Source organism: Bubalus bubalis, chromosome 6, assembly GCF_019923935.1.
Source record: "Bubalus bubalis isolate 160015118507 breed Murrah chromosome 6, NDDB_SH_1, whole genome shotgun sequence".
Lineage (NCBI taxonomy): Eukaryota > Metazoa > Chordata > Mammalia > Artiodactyla > Bovidae > Bubalus > Bubalus bubalis.
The window spans coordinates 118870596-118891911 of NC_059162.1; the positions used below are offsets into that span (position 1 = coordinate 118870596).

Here is a 21316-nt window from a genome sequence, read left to right on the forward strand (position 1 = left end):
AACTTGGGACACACAGGCTGCTCAGAGATTCTCTGTTCACGATGCTGCCCACTGTGTTACCCAGAGTTCAAGATTATGGCCTTGCTCCATCCTTGCACTGTTACTTTTCTGCTGGCAAAAGAGTCTTGTTCTTTATTGCATCTCATCCTTGCAATGTATGCTCCATGAAGTGCTCCTATGAAGGGTTCAATGAAAGTTTGGATGAAAGAAATGAGTTGGATGAATGAGGAATGAATTCCTCAAACCAAAGCCTGTACCTCTCCCAGAGCCCTCTTGTCCTGTCTCGGAACAACCAGTCTCTCTGGTCACTCTCCTTCACGTGGCTGTGTGTTTCTGCCCCAGTCTCCTCAGGCCATCCTGACCTCCTTGTTTCTCAGACTGTAAATGAGGGGGTTGAGCATCAGGATGACCAAGGTGTAGAAGACAGAGACCACCTTGCCCTGCTCCATGGACTCCACAGCTCCTGGCTGGGCATACATGACAAAAAGGGTCCCATAAAAGAGGGACACGGCTGTCATGTGGGAGCCACAGGTGGAGAAGAGCTTGTGTCTCCTTCCTCCTGAGCACATCCTCAGGATGGTCACTGTGATGTAGCCATAGGAGACGAGGACCACGAGTGTGGTGCCCACGATGATGAGGCCACAAATGCTAAACAAGACCAGATCATTGATGGTAGTGTCAGCACAGGCAAGCTTGAGCAGAGGTGGCACATCACAGAAGAAGTGGTCAATGTGGTTGGAGCTGCAGAACGGGAGGCTGAATGTGATGGAGTGCAGGATGATCTGCAGGATGGAGTTGAGGCAGCCCCCGCAGTAGCAACCCAGCATCAGGCGGACATAGACCGAGGGGCACATGTTGATGGGGTAGCGTAGGGTGCCGGGGTCCAGCCCCTGTGTATCCAGGGAAATCCGAAGGGGAGATGGCGTTGGCAATCAGGAAACAATTGCTAGATTAAATATTAACTAGAGGCTTATAGAGTGGTTAAGTGAGGATAGCGCAGCAGGAAAATTCAGCATAGAAAAGAGGCTGAATAATTTGGTTTACGTGGAAAGCTGGTAAAATTCCAAGGCAAGGAATTTACATCACCTATGTAGGCCACAGGCGTCCTCCCGTTCTCCTGAAGGAGAGGAGACACTAAGGCCTTACCAGTGAGATCTTAGAAGCCCAGGCATAATTAGTAGGCTTGACGAGCCTCCACGCCCCAGATGGAATTCAGCCAGAAAATGAGAGAAAGAATGGCATGGGGAGACCAGTATTTTGAAGAACTGATCCCATTTTTTATTTTTTCAGGGTCTGTTTTTATACACTGAGATGTTATACAAAAATCACGTGGGGTCAGCAGTCCTGACTTTTATCAAAGTCAGGTGCTTCAAACAGATGTATACAGAGGTCTTAGGGGTGTTACATCATCTTCTGGCCAGGGGGCCTGCTGACAATTTATGACCCTCTCCTTGTGACAGCGGTCAGTCAACCAGGACACTTATTTCTCCAGGGGTGATTATTCTTAAAACATAAGCCACCTTCCGAAGTTACCAGATAAAGTTACATTCCTATAGGGTGAGGGTGTAGTGGGTTTTAATTAAGGAAAGAATTTGCTTAGCCTAAGGTCTAACGTGATTAATATCAAAGGTTAATACTTATTTCTTCTATATATTCATTAATGTGTATAAGGGTAGGGGACGTGGAGACTTAGCAGTAAACATTGGCTCAACAAATGAAAAACCCTTCACCAATACAATTTCTAATCAGCCCACTATACTTATACTAATAGTTTTCTAACTTCTCTAAAGAGCCTGTTTTTAGAAGGTTTAAAGCATCTCGTGCCTCTCACGGTTGGGAGGCTGTGAGCAATCACATGTGGCCAGACAAGCCTGTCAGGCAGGCTAGAGAACCTTCAGAGGAGTTTGTAGGCTAAAACACTCCTGTCACGCCCAGGAATTATTATTAACTGGAGCTGTAATTTAACTCTTTTTCAGAGAGAGGTGGTAGGGGACAGCCCCCCCCCCTAAAGTCAGAGGTGTAGGTGAGAGCACAAAGCAGTAAAGTAGGCAGACTCTGGTTTTGGGGGTAGATGCTCGAGAATTTCCAGGGGGACTCCTGAGACTCGATCCCGCCTTTGCGTATGCCGAGCCTCCTTCCTCATGACCTTTGCCATGGGCGGAGTTCCTCATGCTGGCTCCTGGCAGTAGGGGGCTGCAGATGGCCATGAAGCGGTCATAGGCCATCACAGCCAAGAGGAATCCCTCAGTGGTGAGGAGCAGGGAGATGAAGATGAACTGGGTGACACATCCCCCTAAGGTGATGACCTTGGAGGAGGAAAGGAGGTCAGTGAGTGCCGAGGTCCAGCCCCAGTGGATCCAGGGAATTCGAAGCAGGGACAGGTCAGCGAGGATCAGGAAACAATTCCTTAATTAAACGTTAATTAAGGCTATAAAGAGTAGTTAAATAAGGATAGCTCAGTGAGAAAATTTAGTGGATAAAAGAGGCTGAATAACTTGGTTTACGTGGAAAGCTAATAAAATTCCAAAATAAGGAATTTGCGTCACCTACATAGGCCGCAGGCGTCCTCCCATTCTCCCGAAGGAGAGGAGACACTAAGGCCTCCCTGGTCAGAACTTAGAAGCTCAGGCAAAATTAGTAGGCTTGACGAGCCTCCCCGCCCCAGATGGGAATTCAGCCAGAAGGTGAGAGAAAGAACGACATGGGGAGACCAAGTTTCAGTGAACAAAGCTCACACTTTATTTTCCAAAGTAGTTTTTGTACCTTAAGTTGTGCATAGAGGATAATGGGGGAAGGGGTAGAGTCATGCAAGGACATCAGTCCTTGATCCTAATCGAAGCCAGGCTTTCAAACTTATCATATGCAAACGTTTTGGTGATTTACATCATCTTCTGGCCAGGAGGCCTGTTAACATTTTAAGATCCCCTTTCTTCAGAAAACTTATTTTTCTCTAAAGGTGATGATTCTAAAGTCAGGCACCACCCTCCAAAAGCATTAAAGTTGCATTCCTATAGGGCAAAGGTGTGGTGGGCTATAACAAGAAAAGAATTAACTCAAGGGTCCAAGGTTACAAACATTAAAGCTACTACTTACATTCCTATACACCAATTATATCAATCAATACACTGCCAGAGACACAGTAGGTAAGGGATATGGAAACTTAGCAGCAAACATTGGCCCAACAAGTGAAAAACCCTTCACCAATACAATTTCTAATCAATCTTTTAACTGCTCAAAGGAATCTGTATTTAGATAGTTTAGAACACCTCATGCCTCTCACAGTTAGGAGGCTCTGAACAATCACAGGTAGCCGGAAAAACCTATTCAGGCAGGCTAGAGGACTTTCAAAGGAGTTTGTAGGTGGAAACACTCTTGTCAGGCCCAGGAACTTTATTAACTGGAGCTGTAAATTAACTCTTTTTCAGAGAGAAGTGTTGGGGGACAGCCCCCCGTAAAGTCAGAGGTGTAGGTGAGAGCACAAAGCAGTAAAGTAGGCAGACTCTGGTTTTGGGGGTAGATGCTCGAGAATTTCCAGGGGGACTCCTGAGGCTCGATCCCGCCTTTGCGTATGCCGAGCCTCCTTCCTCATGACCTTTGCCACGGGTGGAGCTCCTCACGCTGGATCCCTGAGAGTGAGGGTCTTAGGGTAGATGACAGATGAATATCATAGGTCCAGGAAGGAGAGGTTCTTGAGGAAGAAGTACACTGGGGAGTGCAGATGGGCATCCAGCGTGATGACCACGATCATGGTGAGGTTTCCCAGGATGGCCACCAAGTACAGAACAAGGAACAGAGCAAACAGCAGGGCCTGGGTCTGTGGGCCACCCCCAAATCCATCCAGCACAAACAGAGGCATCACTGAGAGGTTTCCATTTCTGTGGGGTGACATAACCCTGACCATGACATGGCACAGAGAGCAGAGAGCAGGTGGAAGGCAGGGAGAGCGAGCAGGTCAATGTCACATGATCATCTTGCCTTGGAGATCAAGGACATTGCACCACCTCACTGCCCAGTGACCAAGAGACCACCAGCTGCCCAGTTCTGCTTCCAGATGAGTATGGACTGACCTGAAAAGGGAACATTTCCTCTGATTCATTAATGCATAAATATGGAAGTTTACTCTCTCTGGGCGACTCTAAAGTGCTGTTATGGGGTTTGTAGTGGCTGCCAGGAGCTTTGGAGGCTGAAAACTTAAAGTGTGAGGAGTGTTGCAATCTCCTCTGTCTCTTCTCAATACGTGCTTTCCATCTCCATAGGGATGTTCCTGAGCTGTGTAATTTCCACTCCTCACTCAAGTATCTAATCCTGCACTTTCCTGTCTTATTAATTCATTCACTAATTTTATAAATATTTATTGAACACCTCATGCCAGCCTGGTGGTGTGTTGATGATTGTACCTCCAGGCCAGGCTGGGACCAGAGCAGGAACCAGCACCAACCAGGAAAATTTCTCTCAGCCTGTCCTGAAGACCATGAGCCCCATGTAGCATCAATATGTGAACCTGGACCACAGCTTCATTCTGTCTGCAGAGCACTGTGCATCCTTGAGGATCTCAAGGGGCCTCAAGCCAATGTCCTGATGTTTAAAAATATGAGCAGGGGACCCCAGGCTACTGAGGTGCTATGTCTATCTTTCCTGCAGACCCTGAGATCTATCTTGACATGATGGAAAACATCAACAGAGCTGTTTATATCCTTGAGAATATAAGGTTTTTTTTCTTGCAATGTAGATAGTGGACAATTAATGGGGAGGGGACAGCCAAGCTTCATGGCCTGAGAAGCAGCAGGAAAGGGGCTGTGACACATTTGGGATGTGAGGATGTCCTCCTCCTGTCCTTACTTCTATGCCCCTGGCTCCTCAGCACATCTCATATAGTCATTGCTTGGAGCAATGGGAGCCTCCAACACGGTCACATCTGCTCAGTGTCCGGGTGCTGCTTCATGTCCCTGTCACAGCCCAGATCTCCCTTGGCCACACTGGACCGGGCTGACCACCACACCCTCATGGCACATGGGCACCCGCTGTGTGGTGGCCAGAGGAATGGTTGGGAGATGCAACCTAGAGAGCGAGCAGTGGGAAGGAGGGTGGGCACAGCGCCACAGTGCCACTCAGGAAGGTGAGGAGGATTAGGGGGAGGATGTAAAGTATGTCAGAGCAAACCCCACAGTTCCTAGAGGGCAGGTCAGCAGCATGGCGCAGCTGGCTGCCTTTGCAGGGAGCGAGCTCCCATGCACTGGGGGTGTGCAGTCAGAGGCTGGGTGGTCTGTGGTGGTGTGGAGGAGTGATGACCCCCATGCTCCCTCTTAGCTTGAAGTTCTCTTGGAAGATGATCTATGAGAGCCCACACTTTGCAACCAAAAGTTGTACAAGGTACAAGGGTTAGTGGTCCTGCTTTCCTCTCCTGGGAGACTTAAGTCTAATCCTCTTATGACAGCAGAGGGGGACAGTCTGTCTGACATGTGCAGGCAGGGTCCACTCAAATTTGAATTTGGATATGGGCACTGAGGCTGGACAGGGTGATGCCCTACACATGTTGGCCACCAGCCCTATGCACTGAGGCCTGTCCTGCACACACACACACACACACACACACACACCCTGTCTGCCCATCCAGGTCCTCATCTCATAATAATCTCAAAGTGACCCGAGTGACCACCTTCACCCACTATCCCCAGATTTGGTGACCTTGCTGTTATATCCCTGGGGGTTCCCAGCTTTATTTATTTGGCTGTTTCCTGGAACAATTCATCCACCTCAGGGGCCTTGAGTCATCACCACAGTGACCCCTCGCATACCTGGGGAGCACATGAGGACTGCTTTGCATTTTCAACTGGGAAGCCAAGCTTCAAAGCTTGTTTTGAAAAACTGAACAAACACATTCTTCTGGCTTGTTGAGATGACCAAGTGGGGCTACTGCAGTGGCTTCAGTAAACCTGCTTCTGAGTTGAGCCTGACAAATACCTCCAGGGTGAAGCAGAGAAACCCAGCGCTGCTTTCAAGGATCTATTGAATATTTGTAGTGACTGTGTCCTGAATCCTTTCCTTGCAAACTCTCATCACTCAAGCATGATCTGAGCTTATTCAGCACCAGCAGTGCCTGATGCTTGTTAGGTTCAGGATCTCAGGCCATTGACTTAAAATCCACCTTTGTAATAATCCCCTGATTATTTCTACTCTTGTTAAGCTCAGACATGCTGCCCTAACTGATCCTGCCTGGGGCAGTGGGGCGTGGGGGACTTTGTTGTCCAGGATCCAGACTCCCAGGACTCACCTGTCAGGGATGCTGACCACGCCCTGCTGAGTGATGACCACACCGCTCCTGTGATGTCAGGAGGGGCATGGCTCACCGAGGACGCTGTGCTCCCAGGGAGGACAGGACTCCTGACCCAGGTCTGTGCTGCTGATAATGACGTGGCACTGAGGACTCCCTCCCTTGTTCACCTCTGGCCTCCTGTGCACGAAAGTGAGAGGGAGGAAGGGACATGGGGGGAAGCAGGCTCTGGCTGCAGGAACTCCTGGGTCTTGATAAAAGCAGAGCAGGGCATGGACTCAGTCACCTGACTCTACACATTATCTGTCATCTGGGCAATATGTCAGGTTCCTGTACCTGAGGGTCACTCTGCTCTGAAGATGCTATTTGCAGGTCTGAGACTTGAGGCCTCGAATGGCCAATTAGGTGAGACCTGGGCTTCTGAGCGCACTGGGACTCACAACCTCCTGGGTCCCACGAGCTGCAATCCGGTGGCCAATTGTCCTTTGATGCATCTCAGTTCAGTACAGGGGAGGCAGGAAGACCATCAGAGAGCCCTGAGTGTGGGTGGGGCAAGCAGTAGAGAAATACAGACAACTTATATGGGCTCTATGGACGTTCTTGTAAAGATCTCCCTGGGCAGCAGGTGGAACCTCCTGGCCCACAGCCCTTTCTCCTCCTCTGGTCCATTCTCATCTGTTCTTGTGAGGAAAAGTGACAGGTGGGAAGTCTGTACCCAGGGCAACAGCACAGCCCTTTCAGTGACACTTATTACCCTTATGACCCTTTTTCATGCTAAAATTGTCCTGTTTTTGGCTATTTGGATTCTCTTCAAAGCAGCCCTACACTCACTGAATATAGCTTAAATATATCACATCCATTAAAAGAAAATATTTTAATCTCAGTTGGAAAACCAAAACAAAATTATAAACATGATATATATTTAATGTTTAATTTAATATAGAAAATTTGAAATGGAAATGCTGGAGAAAATTGTATCATATACATTCTAAGATAAACAAAGCTCACATGCCTTAATAATTTTTAGACAAACTAGACTTCTGGGGAAAAGTTTATTTGTAAAGGGACATGTCATAATGAAAATGTATTATCCACCTGGGTCACAGGTAAATTTAAATTTGTATACAACTAATAGAGACTTAAAATATAGGAAGTAAAAACTGACGAATTAAAAAGAAATAATCCCACTTCTGAGCATACACACCGAGGAAACCAGAATTGAAAAAGACACAGGTACCCCAATGTTCATCACAGCACTGTTTACAATAGCCAGGACATGGAAGCAACCTAGATGTCTATCGGCAGACGAATGGATAAGAAAACCATGGTACATATACACAATGGACTATTACCCAGCTATTAAAAAGAATGCATTTGAATCAGTTCTAATGAGGTGGATGAAACTGGCACCTATTATACAGAGTGAAGTAAGTCAGAACGAAAAACACCAATACAGTATATTAACACATATATATGGAATTTAGAAAGATGGTAATGATGACCCTATATGTGATACAGCAAAAGAGACACAGATGTAAAGAACAGAATTTTGGACTCTGTGGGAGAAGGTGAGGGTGGGATGATTTGAGAGAATAGCATTGAATCTTGTATATTATCATATGAATAGATCACCAGTCCAGGTTTGATGCATGGGACAGGGCGCTCAGGGCTGGTGCACTGGGATGACCCTGAGGGATGGGATGGGGAGGGAGGCGGGAGGGGGTTCAGGATGGGGAACACATGTACACCCATGGCTGATTCATGTCAATGTATGGCCAAAATCACTGCAATATTGTAAAGTAATTAGCCTACAATTATAATAAATAAATTAAAAAAAAGAAAGAAATAGATTGGCAACACACTTCAGTATTCTTGCCTGGAGAATTGCATGGACAGAGGAGCCTGGTGGGCACATTCCAAGAAGTTGCAAAGAGTCAGACACAACTGAGTGATGAAGACACACACATATCCAAATTATAGGTGATATAGGTGGTATTTTACCATATCTCTCTAAATAATAATGCAAGAGAAAAATTGTAGTCATGATACAATTGATTCTACGTGTCAACCAAATTGATTCTACTTGACATAGAGAGAACAATACATTCAGCAACTGCAGAGTAAATTACCTTCAGCACATGGAATAGGATTCTAGTAGGCTCCATAGTGACCCCCTCCCCTCAAAAAATGTCTGCCTGAAAATGCAGAGTGTGACCTTAATTGGAAATAGGATCTTTCCAAATGAATTAGTTAGGATGAGGTCATGCTGGATTAGGTGGGCCCTAAATGCACTGGCAGGTGTTCTTCTGAGAAGAAGAGAGGAAACAGACACAAAACACAAGGAAGAAGGGCAAGTAAAAGCTGGGCAGAGGTTGGAGTGATGCAACAACAGGGGCAGGGGAAGGAATGCCAAGGATGCCAGAGGCTCCTGAAGCCAGGAAAAGTCACAGAAAAGTGTTTGTCTCGAATTTTTAAATGCAGCAGGCCCTGGAGACAACTTGATTTTGGACATCTATCCTCTAGACCTGCAAGAGAGCAAATTCCTTTTGTGAAAAGTCACCGAGTATTAATTAGTTCTGGCAGCCCTGGTCACTGACACAGAAGAGCAGGGAGGCAGTCTGCTTTCACCTGGCAAGGTCAGCAATACACCTTCACTCTCATATCGCAGGGTTATGTCCCCTCTCCAGCTATATGTCAGAATGTACTCTGCAGAGGTCTTGATCCCCTTTTCCAAATCTACCATATTCTAGTTCACTTATTTCAATTGTTTTAAACATGATCACATATCACAATTTACTTGTAGAATCTTCTTTAGAGAGATGTTTAGATGACTTCCATTTTTTTTTTCAGTAATGCGTATTATGAAATGGACATTTTTGTCCTCCCTAAAGTTTGATGTGTTCAGTTTAGTTCACTCGCTCAGTCGTATTCGACTCTTTGCGACCCCATGAATTGCAGCACGCCAGGCCTCCCTGTCCATCACCAACACCTGGAGTCCACTCAAACTCATGTCCATCGAGTTGGTGATGCCATCCAGCCATCTCATCCTCTGTAGTCCCCTTCTCCTCTTGCCCCCAATTCCTCCCAGCATCAGGGTCTTTTCCAATGAGTCAACTCTTTGCACGAGGTGGCCAAAGTATTGGTTTCAGCTTTAGCATCAGTCCTTCCAAAGAACACGCAGGACTGACTCATTTATGATGGAATGGTTGGACCTCCTTGCAGTCCAAGGGACTCTAAACAGTCTTCTCCAACACCACAGTTCAAAAGCATCAATTCTTCAGTGCTCAGCTTCCTTCACAGTCCAACTCTCACATCCATACATGACCACTGGAAAAACCACAGCCTTGACTAGATGGATCTTTGTTGGCAAAGTAATGTCTCTGCTTTTTAATATGCTGTCTAGGTTGGTCATAATTTTCCTTCCAAGAAGTAAGTGTCTTTTTATTTCATGGCTGCAATCACCATCTGCAGTGATTTTGGAGCCCAGAAAAAAGTCTGACACTGTTTCCTCTGTCTCCCCATCTATTTCCCATGAAGTGATGGGACCAGATGCCATGATCTTCATTTTCTGAATGTTGAGCTTTAAGCCAACTTTGCCACTCTTCTCTTTCATTTTCATCAAGAGGCTTTTTAGTTCCTCTTCACTTTCTGCCATAAGGGTGGTGTCATATGCATATCTGAGGTTATTGATATTTCTCCTGGCAATCTTGATTCCAGCTTGTGTTTCTTCCAACCCAGTGTTTCTTATGATGTACTCTGCATATAAGTTAAAGAAGCAGGCTGACAATATACAGCCTTGAAGTACTCCTTTCACAATTTGGAACCAGCCTGTTGTTCTATGTCCAGTGCTAGCTGTTGCTTCCTGACTTGCATATAGGTTTCTCAAGAGGCAGGTCAGGTGGTCTGGTATTCGCATCTCTTTCAGAATTTTCCACAGTTTATTGTGATCCACACAATCAAAGGCTTTGGCATAGTCAATAAAGCAGAAATAGATGTTTTCCTGGAACTCTCTTGCTTTTTCAATGATCCAGCGTATGTTGGCAATTTGATCTCTGGTTCCTCTACCTTTCCTAAAACCAGCTTGAACATCTGGAAGTAAACAGTTCACGTATTGCTGAAGCCTGGCTTGTGTGGTTCACAATAAACTGTGGAAAGTTCTGAAAGAGATGGGAATACCAGACCACCTGACCTGCTTCTTGACAAACCTATATGCAGGTCAGGAAGCAGCAGTTAGCACTGAACATGGAACAACAGACTGGTTCCAAATAGGAAAAGGAATACGTCAAGGCTGTATATTGTCAGCCTGCTTATTTAACTTCTATGCAGAGTATATCATGAGAAACACTGGGCTGGAAGAAGCACAAGCTGGAATCAAGATTGCCGAGAGAAATATCAATAATCTCAGATATGCAGATGACACCATCCTTATGGCAGAAAGTGAAGGGAAACTAAAAAGCCTCTTGATGAAAGTGAAAGAGAAGAGTGAAAAAGTTGGCTTAAAGCTCAACATTCAGAAAATGAAGATCATGGCACCTGGTCTCATCACTTCATGGCAAATAGATGGGGAAACAGTGGAAACAGTGTCAGACTTTATTTTTTGGAGCTCCAAAATCACTGCAGATGGTGATTGCAGCCATGAAATTAAAAGACACTTACCCCTTGGAAAGAAAGTTATGACCAAACTAGATAGCATATTAAAAATCAGAGATACTGCTTTGCCACTAAAGGTCTGTCTAGTCAAGGCTGTGGTTTTTCCAGTGGTCATGTATGGATGTGAGAGTTGGACTGTGAAGAAAGCTGACTGCTGAAGAATTGATGTTTTTGAACAGTGGTGCTGGAGAAGACTATTGCAAGTCCCTTGGACTGAAAGGAAGTCCAATCAGTCCATCCTAAATGAGTCAGTCCTGGGGGTTCATTGGAACGACTGATGCTAAAACTGAAACTTCAATATTTTGGCCACCTCATGCAAAGAGTTGATTCATTGGAAAAGACCCTGATGCTGGGAGGCATTGGGGGCAGGAGGAGAAGGGGACGACAGAGGATGAGATGGCTGAATGGCATCACTGACTCGATGGGCATGAGTTTGAGTGGACTCCGGGAGTTGGTGATGGCAGGGAGGCCGGGCGTGCTGGGATTTATGGGGTCGCAAAGAATTGGACACGACTGAGCAACTGACTGAACTGTACTGAAAGTTTATATCTTAAAGTGTGTTCCTGAGCAGAAAGGCACACTTTTTCCCCCTCAACCTCATTAAATTTTACATTCATTTTATATAATAGAGGCTCCTTTCCTTCCATCTTTCTTCATTGTGCCCCCAATTTCTGTAATCAACTCTAAAGTTAAAAGCCTTCCCTTTAAGATGTTCTGCTCCCAAGGGACTAAAGGAGTTTATAAGGTAATCCAGTGACTACAGTGTTGGCTAAAGATCAGCAGAGAGGTGTTATCCATGCCAATCCTTCTTTTTGTTCTAATTTCATCACCAAGCCTCTGTTGATCTGGATTGTCTACATTCACAGCTTCGAAGAGAACAGGAGTGTGAACTGTTCTTGCTGTAAATCATTCTGTCCTTTCATTTTTCTTGGTGAGCAACTGTATCATGTAAAGTTCATTTTTATTTAGGCACTTATCTAGGGCATTCTCAAAATGACTGTACCAATCAAGCTCTACTTAGAATGAATAGCAGTGACTTATAGAGTTATGATAATGGTTAACTTTGGGGGACAAAACTTGAGAGTGAGCAAAAATGGCAGTGGCATTACATTTTTAACCTGAATGGTAGGGGATTCCATGAGTGGATATGCTGTGATGGTTTTTTTCTGTAAATATATACAGATACAATAAGAATACAAATACTCTTTCTCTAATTCATACCAGAAAGGTGAATACTGTGGTGGGGGTCTGTGGCATCAACTTTAGTGGCAAAGTCACCATGCGCTTGGGGTAATGAAGCAGGAGTCCAGGAGAGCTTCTGCCCAACATGGAACCAAGCGTGTACCTCTGACCCTTGACTTCTCTCCCCTGTGAGAGGCACTATTTGTTACATCTGAGTCACTTAAGCCAAACTTGTTCCTACTGATATCAAACTCACAGGGGGAACACTTGTCCATGTATTATTATTATTGTTGTTATTTAAAACTGGGTAATGGAGTCTTCCCTCATGATCCACTGATTAAGACTTTGCCTTGCAATGCAGGGGTGTGTGGGTTTGATCTCTGGCCCAGTAACTATGATTCCACGTGTCTTGTGGCCAAACAAACGAACAGAAATAAATAAAACAGAAGCAATATTATAATAAATTCAGTAAAGAGTTTACAAAAGGCTGGATCTTGAGTATTGGCCTTATTGGCTTTGGTGAAGTATGAAGGAAAAAAGCTAAGGATTTAATTTTTCTTTGAAATAATCACCCATAAGGCCACAATGAATATCCATCAATAATCTTTTATATACTAGCCATTGCCTAAGGTCTGTTATTGTGCACAGTATCTCTGGTGAGCCTGGCCATGTGAATGTGTCTTTAATTGCCGTATAGCCGACTGTAATGCTGGGTTAGTTTCTGCTGTACTGCCTAGTGATTTGACAGTTAAATTCCCTGGTGGCTCAGATGGTAAAGAATCTGACTGCAATGCGGGAGACCTGGGTTCAATTCCTGGGTTGGGAAGATCCCCTGGAGGAGGGCACGGCAGCCCACTCCAGTAGTCTTGCCTGGAGAATCCCCATGGACAGAGGAGGCTGGCTGGCTACAGCCCATGGGGTCGCCAAGAGTCGGACATGACTGAGTGACTACACACACACAGCACGTACATTATGAAATGACCATCTCAAAAAATCTAATAACCATCTGTTCCCATGTAAGTTTTTATATTAATACAATGACTAAGGCATCTGGTCCCATTACTTCATGGGAAATAGATGGGGAAACAGTGTCAGACTTTATTTTGGGGGGCTCCAAAATCACTGCACATGGTGATTGCAGCCATGAAATTAAAAGACACTGACTCCTTGGAAAGAAAGTTATGACCAAACTAGATAGCATATTAAAAAGCAGAGATATTACTTTGCCAACAAAGGTTCGTCTAGTCAAGGCTATGGTTTTTCCAGTGGTCATGTATGATTGTGAGAGTTGGACTGTGAAGAAAGCTGAGTCCCAAAGAATTGATGCTTTTGAACTGTGGTGTTGGAGAAGACTGTTGAGAGTCCCTTGGACTGCAAGGAGGTCCAACCAGTCCATCCTAAGGGACATCAGTCCTGGGTGTTCATTAGAAGGACTGATGCTAAAGCTGAAACTCCAGTACTTTGGCCACCTCATGTGAAGAGTTGACTCATTGGAAAAGACCCTGAAGATGGGAGGGACTGGGGACAAGAGGAGAAGGGATGACAGAAGATGAGATGGCTGGATGGCATCACTGACTCGATGAACATGAGTTTGAGTGAACTATGGGAGTGGGTGCTGGACAGGGAGGCCCGGAGTGCTGCGATTCATGGGGTCACAAAGAGTCGGACAAGACTGAGCAGCTGAACTGAAGTGAACTGAAGAATACATATTGTTTATGCTGTAAATTATATCCCCAGATTTATTTATTTATTACAGAGTTTATGCCTGTATACTCCCTTTATCTATTTAATTACCCAATGCCTTCCCTTCTGGCAACCACCATTTGTTCTATGTATGTATGAATCTGATTCCGATTTATTACGTTTTTTGGATTTTCTTTTAAAAACCATGAGGTTGTCCTAAGATGGTGGAGGAATAGGACAGGGGGAGATCACTTTCTCGCCCACAAATTCATCAAAAGAACATTTAAACACTGAGTAAAATCCACAAAACAAATTCTGAATGCCAGCAGAAGACATCAGGCACCCAGAAAAGCAGCCCATTGTCTGCAAAAGGAGGTAGGAAAAATATAAAAGACAAAAAAAGAGACAAAAGAGGTAGGGACGGAGCTCTGTCCTGGGAAGGGAGTCTTAAAAAGAGAGAAGTTTCCAAACACCAGGAAACACTCTCACTGCTGAGTCTGTGCTGAGCCTTGGAAGCACAGAGGGCAACATAATAGGGAGGAAAAATAAGTAAATAATTAAAACCCACAGATTAGGAGCCCAACGGTAACTCCCCCAGTGGAGAAGCAGTGAAGATGCCTGTGCCCGCCACTAGCAAGCGGGAGGCTGGGCAGGGAGGCGCGGGCTGAAATGCTTAGAGTAAGGATCACGCTGGAATGCCCCCGAGGATAATCACAGCGAACTAATTTGGGCTAGCAAGCCAGACTGTGGGATAGCTACCACGCGAAAAGCCCTAAGACACTGCCAGGCCCGTGCACAGAACAAAGGGTGGAACAGAACTAGCTGGCTGCAGACCTTCCCCCTCTGGTGACAGGCAGCCAGAGCCGGAAGGGGGCAATCACAGCCCCAGAGAGACATTATCTACCAAACTGCAAGCAGGCTTCTTTGCTTACTATGACTTATTGGGATTCTGGACAGTCATCTGTCTGAGAAGGTGCGCTGGTTGTACACCCAGAAAACTGAGCGGCAGGGACGGGAGAGGCGATAAGTCGCAGTGACCGCTGTCACCAAACACCTCATTACCCGAGCTGCTCGGAGCTGGGAAGGGCACAAAACGCAGGCCTGACAGAATCTGCACCTCTGAGAACTACCCGAGTGCCTGAACCTGAGCGGCTTAGACCTGGGAGGTGCATGCAGCCCAGGGCCAGCCTCGGACGGTCCCTGGTGGAGCAATCTAGAGCCTGAGCTGTGTGGGCAGGATGGGTGCACGCGCTGTGAGCAGTGGCAGGCCCAGTGTGGCAGAGACATTGAGAGCACACACCAGTGTTATTTGTTTCCAGCGTCCCTCCCTCCCCACAGTGCGACTGAACAAGTGAGCCTAAAAAAGTGTCCACCACCGCCCCCTTGTGTCAGGGCAGAAATCAGACACTGAAGAGACCAGCAAACAGAAGCTAAAACCGAGGTCACCACCTTGGAAGTGACAGGTGCAATAGACTAAAACCCTGTAGTTAGTACCGACTGCATAGGAAGGGGCCTATAGATCTTGAGAAATATAAGCCAGACCAAGGACCTATCTGAAAATGAACTGACCCCACACTGCCCACAACAACACCAGAGAAAGTCCTAGATTTATTTTGACTCTTTTTACGATCATTCTCTTCTTTTTTTTTCTTTGCTTTCTTTTTGTTTTTTTAAATTTAAGAAAAAAAATTTAAGTCCTCTATTACTCCTTTAATTTTCATTTTTATAACCTACTATTACTTTTCCAAAAAAAAGACTATTTTTTAAAGCAAACTTCATATATATAACTTTGTGATTTTGTTTTTCTTTTCTTCTTCTTCTTTTCTTTAATATTGTATTTTTTTTTAATCTAACTTCTACTCTAGAATCTCAGAGACCTCCAGGACAGTGTTAAACGCCACAACATTTGAATCATAGGAGTCCCAGAAGAAGAAGACAAAAAGAAAGACCATGAGAAAATACTTGAGGAGATAATAGTTGAAAACTTCCCTAAAATGGGGAAGGAAATAATCACCCAAGTCCAAGGAACCCAGAGAGTCCCAAACAGGATAAACCCAAGGTGAAACACCCCAAGACACATATTAATCAAATCAACAAAGATCAAACACAAAGAACAAATATTAAAAGCAGCAAGGGAAAAACAACAAATAACACACAGGGTGATTCCCATAAGGATAATAGCTGATCTTTCAATGGAAATTCTTCAGGCCAGGACGGAATGGCAAGACATACTTAAAGTGATGAAAGAAAATAATCTACAGCCCAGGTTACTGTACCCAGCAAGGATCTCATTCAAATATGAAGGAGAAATCAAAAGCTTTTCAGACAAGCAAAAGCTGAGAGAATTCAGCACCACCAAACCAGCTCTCCAACAAATGCTAAAGGATATCTCTAGACAGGAGACACAAAAACGGTGTATAAACACGAACCCAAAAACAATAAAGTAAATGGCAATGGGATCATATTTATCAATTATTGCCTTAAACGTAAATGGGTTGAATGCCCCAACCAAAAGACAAAGACTGGCTGAATGGGTACAAAAACAAGACCCCTGTATACGTTGTGTACAAGAGACCCACCTCAAAACAGGGGACACATACAGACTGAAAGTGAAGGGCTGGAAAAAGATATTCCATGCAAATAAAGATCAATAGAAAGCAGGAGTAGCAATACTCATATCAGATAAAATAGACTTTAAAACAAAGGCTGTAAAAAGAGACAAAAAAGGACACTACATAATGATCAAAGGATCAATCCAAGAAGAAGATGTAACAATTATAAATTTATATGCACCCAACATAGGAACACTGCAATATGTAAGACAAATGCTAACAGGTATGAAAGGGGAAATTAAAAATAACACAATAATAGTGGGAGACTTTAATACCCCATTCACACCTATGGATAGATCAGCTAAACAGAAAATTAACAAAGAAACACAAACGTTAAATGATACAATAGACCAGTTAGGCCTAATTGATATCTATAGGACATTTCACCCCAAAATAGTCAATTTCACGTTTTTCTCAAGTGCACATGAAACCTTCTCCAGGATAGATCACATCCTGGGCCATAAATCTAGCCTTGGTAAATTCAAAAAAATTGAAATTATTCCAAGCATCTTTTCTGACCACAATGCAGTAATATTAGATCTCAATTATAGGAGAAAAAAATATTAAAAATTGCAACATATGGAGGCTGAACAACACGCTGCTGAATAACCAACAAATCACAGAAGAAATAAAAAAAGAAATCAAAATATGCATAGAAACGAATGAAAATGAAACACAACAACCCAAAACCTATGGGACATTGTAAAAGCAGTGCTAAGGGGAAAGTACATAGCAATACAGGCATATCTCAAGAAATAAGAAAAAAGTCAAATAAATAACCTAACTCCACAACTAAAGCGACAGAAAAGGAAGAAATTAAGAACCCAAGGGTGAGTAAAAGGAAAGAAATCTTAAAAATTAGGGCAGAAATAAATGCAAAAAAAGAAAGAAAAGAAACAAAGGAGACCATAGCAAAAATCAACAAAGCCAAAAGCTGGTTCTTTGAAAGGATAAATAAAATTGACAAACCATTAACCAGACTCATCAAGAAACAAAGGGAGAAAAATCAAATCAATAAAATTAGAAAAGAAAATGGAGGGATCACAACAGACAACTCAGAAATACAAAGGATCATAAGAGACTACTATGAGCAATTACATGCCAATAAAATGGACAACGTGGAAGAAATGGACAAATTCTTAGAAGAGTACAACTTTCCAAAACTGAACGAGGAAGAAATAGAAAATCTTAACAGACCCATCACTAGTACAGAAATTGAAACTGTAATCAGAAATCTTCCAGCAAATAAAAGCCCAGATCGAGATGGCTTCACAGCTGAATTCTACCAAAAGTTTAGAGAAGAGCTGACACCTATCTTACTCAAATTCTTCCAGAAAATTGCAGAGAAAGGTAAACTTCCAAACTCATTCTATGAGGCCACCATCACCCTAATACCAAAACCTGACAAAGATCCCACAAAAAAAAAAAAAAAAAAAACTACAGGCCAATATCACTGATGAACACAGATGCAAAAATCGTTAATAAAATTCTAGCAATCAGAATCCAACAACACATTAAAAAGATCATACACCATGACCAAGTGGGCTTTATCCCAGCGATGCAAGGATTCTTCAATATTTGCAAACCAATCACACCACATTAACAAATTGAAAAATAAAAGCCATATGATTATCTCAATAGATGCAGAAAAAGTCTTTGATAAATTTCAACATCCATTGATGATAAAAACTCTCCAGAAAGCAGGAATAGAAGGAACATACCTCAACATAATAAAAGCTATATATGACAAACCCACAGCAAACATTATCCTCAATGGTGAAAAATTGAAAGCATTTCCCCTAAAGTCATGAACAAGACAAGGGTGCCCACTCTCACCACTACTATTCAACATAGTTTTGGAAGTTTTGGCCACAGCAATCAGAGCAGAAAAAGAAATAAAAGGAATCCAAATTGGAAAAGGAGAAGTAAAACTCTCACTGTTTGCAGATGACATGATCCTCTACACAGAAAACCCTAAAGACTCCACCAGAAAATTACTAGAGCTAATCAATGAATATAGTAAAGTTGCAGGATATAAAATCAACACACAGAAATCCCTTGCATTCCTATACACTAATAATGAGAAAATAGAACAAGAAATTAAGGAAACAATTCCATTCACCATTGCAATGAAAAGAATTAAATACTTAGGAATATATCTACCTAAAGAAAAAAAAAAGACCTATATATAGAAAACTATAAAACACTGATGAAAGAAATCAAAGAGGACACTAATAGATGGAGAAATATACCATGTTTGTGAATTGGAAGAATCAATAGAGTGAAAATGAGTATACTACCCAAAGCAATCTATAGATTCAATGCAATCCCTATCAAGCTACCAACAGTATTTTTCACAGAGCTAGAACAAATAATTTCACAATTTGTATAGAAATACAAAAAAGCTCGACTAGCCAAAGCAATCTTGAGAAAGAAGAATGGAACTGGAGGAATCAACCTGCCTGACTTAAGGCTCTACTACAAAGCCACAGTCATAAAGACAATATGGTACTGGCACAAAGATAGAAATATAGATCAATGGAACAAAATAGAAAGCCCAGTGATAAATCCACGCACATATGGACACCTTATCTTTGACAAAGGAGACAAGAATATACAATGGAGAAAAGACAATCTCTTTAACAAGTGGTGCTGGGAAAACTGGTCAACCACTTGTAAAAGAATGAAACTAGAACACTTTCTAACACCATACACAAAAATAAACTCAAAATGGATTAAAGATCTAAACATAAGACCAGAAACTATAAAACTCTTAGAGGAGAACATAGGCAAAACACTCTCCGACATACATCATAACAGGATCCTCTATGACCCATCTCCCAGAATATTGAAAATAAAAGCAAAAATAAACAAATGGGACCTAATTAAGCTTAAAAGCTTCTGCACAACAAAAGAAACTATAAGCAAGGTGAAAAGACAGCCTTCAGAATGGGAGAAAATAATAGCAAATGAAGCAACTGGCAAACAAGTAATCTCAAAAATATGCAGGCAACTCCTGCAGCTCAATTTCAGAAAAATAAACGACCCAATCAAAAAATGGGCCAAAGAACTAAATAGACATTTCTCCAAAGATGGCTAACAAACACATGAAAAGATGCTCAACATCACTCATTATCAGAGAAACGCAAATCAAAATCACTATGAGGTACGATTTCACGCCAGTCAGAATGGCTGCGATCCAAAAGTCTACAAGCAATAAATGCTGGAGCGGATGTGGTGGAAAGGGAACCCTCTTACACTGTTGGTGAGAATTCAAACTAGTACAGCCACTATGGAGAACAGTGTGGAGATTCCTTTAAAAACTGGAAATAGAACTGCCATACAACCCAGCAATCCCACTGCTGGGCATACACACTGAGGAAACCAGAATTGAAAGAGACACGTGTACCCCAATGTTCACCGCAGCACTGTTTATAATAGCCAGGACATAGAAGCAACCTAAATGTCCATCAGCAGATGAATGGATAAGAAAGCTGTGGTACATATACACAATGGAGTATTACTCGGCCATTAAAAAGAATACATTTGAATCAGTTCTAATGAGGTGGATGAAACTGGAGCCTATTATACAGAGTGAAGTAAGCCAGAAAGAAAAACACCAATACAGTATACTAACGCATATATATGGAATTTAGAAAGATGGTAACCACAACCCTGTATGTGAGACAGCAAAAGAGACACAGATGTATAGAACAGTCCTTTGGACTCTGTGGGAGAGGGAGGGGGGGATGATTTGGGAGAATGGCATTAAAACATGTATAATATCATATAAGAAACAAATCGCCAGTCCAGGTTCAATGCAGGATACAGGAAGCTTGGAGCTGGTGCACTGGGATGACCCAGAGGGACGGTATGAGGAGGGAGGTGGCAGGGGGGTTCAGGATGGGGAACACGTGTACACCCATGGTGGATTCTTATTGATGTATGGCAAAACCATTACAATATTGTAAAGTAAAAAAATAATAATTTTAAAATAAAAAAATAAAAAATCCACATATATGTGAGGTCATATGGTATTTCTTTTCCCTAAATGATTTCTTTCACAAAGGATGAAACCGTCTAAATCCATCCATTTGTCACAAAAAGCAGGAAAGGATTTCATTATTTTATCGTTGATGTAAGCGTCTTTTAATTTCATGGCTGCAGTCACCATCTGCAGTGATTTTGGAGCCCAAAAAGATAAAGTCTCACACTGTTTCCACTGTTTCCCCATCTATTTCCCATGAAGTGATGGGACCAGATGCCATGATCTTCGTTTTCTGAATGTTCAGCTTTAAGCCAACTTTTTCACTCTCCTCTTTCACTTTCATCAAGATGCTTTTGAGTTCCTCTTCACTTTCTGCCATAAGGGTGGTGTCATCTGCATGTCTGAGGTTATTGACATTTCTCCCAGCAATCTTGATTCCAGCTTGTGCTTCTTCCAGCCCAGCGTTTCTCATGATGTACTTCTGCATAGAAGTTAAATAAGCAGTGTGACAATATATGGCCTTGTACTCCTTCCCCAACTTTGAACCAGTCAGTTGTCTCATGTTCAGTTCTAACTGTTCCTTCTTAACTCACATGCAAGTTTCTCAGGGAGCAGATAAGTTGATGTGGTACTCCCATCTCTTTAAGAATTTTTAACAGTTTGTTGAGATTCACAGTCAAAGGCATTAGCTTAGTCAATGTAACAGAAGTAGACATTTGTCTGCAATTGCCTTGCTTTCTCCAAGATCCAACAGATGTTGCCAATTTGATCACTGGTTCTTCTGCCTTTTCAAAATCCAGCTTGTATATCTGGAAGTTCTCAGTTCATGTATTGCTGAAGCCTAGTTTGAAGGAATTTGAACATAACCTTGCTAGCATGTCAAATGAGTAGTTGTAGGATCATTAAAACATTCTTTGATATTGCCCTTCT

At 43.0% G+C, this 21316-nt stretch overlaps 1 pseudogene; it reads right to left on the reverse strand.

Moving 5' to 3' along the window:
- Positions 1-315: 315 nt before the first annotated feature.
- LOC102416266 lies at positions 316-3889 on the reverse strand (annotated as a pseudogene).
- Between the last annotated feature and the right edge of the window lie 17427 nt (positions 3890-21316).